This window comes from Octopus bimaculoides, chromosome 8, assembly GCF_001194135.2.
Source record: "Octopus bimaculoides isolate UCB-OBI-ISO-001 chromosome 8, ASM119413v2, whole genome shotgun sequence".
NCBI classification, from domain to species: domain Eukaryota; kingdom Metazoa; phylum Mollusca; class Cephalopoda; order Octopoda; family Octopodidae; genus Octopus; species Octopus bimaculoides.
The window spans coordinates 30846936-30850721 of record NC_068988.1 but is presented as its reverse complement, the minus strand read 5'-3'; the positions used below and the strand labels follow the sequence as shown (position 1 = coordinate 30850721).

The window sequence follows — 3786 nt, the reverse complement described above, 5'->3', positions numbered from 1 at the left end:
AAAAATAAAACTACTGAACAATAATAATAATAATAATAATAATAATAATAATAATAATAATAATAATAATAATAACAATTATTATTATTATTATTATTATTATTATTATTATTATTATTATTATTATTATTATTATTATTATTATTATTATTATTGATTGAGAGTGCAGCGCATGACCTTGCAGGTGGGGCACAGTTAGAATTTTCTTCATGTCTAGTAGACCATCCAACTCGAAAGGTCCTTGAATAAGGTTTCCCGAGGGGAATTATTCAAACCCCAAAGAATTCCTCTCAACACGTGGCTATGAAGCTCCCCCACTACTTCTGCTCGTGATCAGAGATGCACATACCCTCAGACACTAAGGGACATGCTCAACTAGTTAAGGTCAAACAACTGACAAGTAAATCTGTAGTATTGAGCAGAATATTTGCTGTAACCCATTTTTTTTTACCAAGACAAAACAGTGTACATGATAACACTTCCAATCAATTAAGATCAGAAGCCATAAGAGCCACTGCCAGTGCTCCGTTAGTAGTAAAAGCGTTTCCAATCTCCTCGTCACCTTTTTTTATACAGTTTCTGCACGGCTCTACTAATATTTCCGATTAGAAACACAACCTGCTTTTCAAGGGGTGCACATCAATATCTTTAAACTTTCTTCGATCTTCGGTAAAAGCAAATATTTTGCAAATATTTTGAAAACTGGAAAATGAAGAAATAATATGAGAAGAAAGACAATACTAACGTACTGTTGACTACAGTAGTTGACGCCACCGCGCCTCAGCAAAACCATTCACTGAGGCGAACTTATTTTTGTTCCTAGCAGCGTCAAAACCTCTGGCAAGTCAGCAATGCATCAACTAAACAACAACAACAACAATAACAAAATCTATTAAAAAGTAATGCAACTTAAAGTTAGAAAGGAAACCAGAAAATTTTGTAAGTAACCTGAACACCAGCGCCGCCTCCGTTGCAGCCACTACCACAACCTCCGCTGTAGTCGCTAAATTTGCTACAGTCACAAGAGATACTGGAAAGGGAATTCCTTTTACGCTTGCTGCACGAAATCTGAAAGATTGCCTTCTAGATGAAGAAGAGTTAAAACTGGCCAGACGATGTGTAAAATAATAAAAAAAAAGAAAACGGAAGGAAAGTAGCCCTCAACCAACCAACCGAGTTGATCGGAGTAAAATTGCGCTGGGTGGAAAATGCTACTGAGATACCAATTCAAAAATGCCTTGGATGCGCGTGCGAAACCACGACCCAAATGAACTGGAGGACAGATAGATAGATAGATAGATAGATAGATAGATAGGACTAAAGTGACGCCAATTCCACTGACTGATGAAACCAGCTGATCTATTTGCACTGGTCTCGATAAAGATGATATGACCTTAAAACAATATTGTCAAATTCTTTCCACATATGTAAAGATAGGTGGTGCAACAGCATGGCCGCAGCTCTAAGCTGAAACTTTAAAAAAAAAAAATAGGTGAACAACATTAACTTACCTTAGAAATTGCCGTCAAAATAATTCCCTTTTCTTAAATGCGTTCTTAAAGTAGAGGTCTTATGAAGTTGCTTTCTTCTTTCTTGTCAGAATGTTTTGCAATTCAGATGATAAATAAGTGATGAACTTTACCATCAGCTTCAGTACTATTCTAATAAATATCTACTTCTATCCATTGATCTTCGCAATCTAACCAATCTACTTGTATTGATACGGTTCGTGAATAAAAGAAGTTTATTTTAAAATCGCAATATATTGACAGATTAATGTATAATAGCTTTCTATTGCTTTGTATATATTGCACTGGATCACTCTCATTTTAATTATCGTTCAAACCAATTCACAATATTTATTTTAATACTGAACTATGAGTATGTCTCGCCAAGATCACATTTTGAATGCCAGATTTATCTTCAAACGATTAAGTTGTTAATAATAAATTAAGTTTGATTCGATATATGTTGATCTGACTAGAAAATTTAAACGTAACTTAGTAAAGGAAACAATAAAATTTGTCCAACCGACGGTTACAAATTGACCAAATATATATACTGTATGTACATAAATATGTTACAATTTATTGTTTCCATGAGCTGAAAAACCGTCAGGAGCTTCTTTCCGATGACCAAGTATCATTTACTTTCATATAAAGACTACCTGGTCCCCACAAAGAAGTAATCATTTTGTGTGATGGATAATCATATCATACACAGAATAGCATGTGGCGGTTTTCACCATCAAATTCGTGGACTATTTCCACCAGGGGCGTGCACTCTCAGGCATGCAAGTTATGCGCTGCATGGCTTGTTAGATCATCGGAAAATTAGATAAAATAGTTACTTTCTTGCAAAGAAAAATCCGTCCAGTTGTTTTCGAAATATTCTGTCCTTCTTCCCCTCTCTAAGTGACTAGTACTAGCTTTGAGAAGGCATGCATTGAGAATCCCGCATATAGACACTCCCCAACTCCCTATCTATGTTAGTTTGTCCTTCCTTCCTCTCTCTCTCTCTCTCTCTCTCTCTCTCTCTCTCTCTTTCTCTCTCTCTCTTAGTGACCTGTCACAAGATATGCCAAGACCGATAGCATATATATTTTGTACCCCTTCCTCTCACTGTCAGTGATTCCAAAAATTTATCATAGGAAGTCATGCTTTCTGATAATAGCATGACCCCACCTCTCTATCTCTTTGTTAGCTGGTTCTACTTTTTAACCGGAACTAGAGCAGTTCTCAAGAACTGCTATAATTAGCCATAATTCTTGGAACAGCCTGGCGGTAAGTTTGAATTTTTTATCCAAAACATCTGTTTGCACTATTATATTTTTGGAGTGTTCTGAAAACAAAAATATTTAATTTGACTAACGTTATTTTTCCGTTATGTAAATGCTTACACGTGTGTTACTTTTTTCCAAATGAGTGAAATGTGTGTTATAAACGATATTTTGAGAAATAGTTTTTCGAAAAGAGACTTCGATGGAAAACAATTAATTATAAACGGTGGGTGACCAAAGAACTCATATATTTAATCAGTAAATATGACAAAAAAATGGAAAGTCATCTAGATACAGTTTCTATCTTCACTGGTCTGTCAAACCAGTGATTTCTTTTTTTTGTTAGAAGTATTCAGTGACATTTTTTCTTTTACTGACGTCTTATTTAATATCCAGAGTAAAAGTCATGACATAGTGTATTGTAAAGAGCAAATAGATAAAACTAGAACTGTACTCGAAAACAAACTTGACAATTTTTCAATCTTTTATGATATGTTAGGGGAAAAATATGGAGTCGATGCAGGAATCGGAATTCAGAGATCCCAAAATATATCTATTGAGCCTCAACGACATTATTAGAATGAATTGTAACAAAATTATCAGTACAGTAGTTGACCAAATAAAAGCACGATGTTCATCCTTAGAAGAGTTTAAATTCATGAAACTTTTGAATTTCAACAAAGTTGATGAATATTGCAAACAATTTCCTGTAGACACTATAGATTCTTTAAAAATCACTTATGGCAGATTTTTTGATGTAATTCGATTACAAAATGAGCTCAATGTGACGTATTCGATGAAAGATTTTAAAAAAGCGAAGTTAAGTCATTTAATGAGTTACATTTACAGCAGTGACCTTCAATCTGTGCAAGTTGATTTTGACAATTCCGTCTACCACTGCTTCTGTAGAGCGATCCTTTTCTGCATTAAGTAGAATCAAAACATACCAAAGAAATGCGACAGGAGAAAGTAGACTGTCTGGGTTAGCACTAATGTCAATTGTAAAA

General features: G+C 34.5%; 1 protein-coding gene across 2 annotated transcripts in view; it reads right to left on the bottom strand.

Moving 5' to 3' along the window:
- LOC106876625 (uncharacterized) overlaps window positions 1–1637 on the bottom strand; it is a 13279-nt gene extending 11642 nt beyond the window's left edge. For both annotated transcript variants that reach the window (XM_014925240.2, XM_014925241.2), the window contains exon 1: window positions 1512–1637. The gene's annotated coding sequence lies outside the window, so the exon portion shown is untranslated. The remainder of the gene's footprint in view (window positions 1–1511) is intronic.
- Between the last annotated feature and the right edge of the window lie 2149 nt (window positions 1638–3786).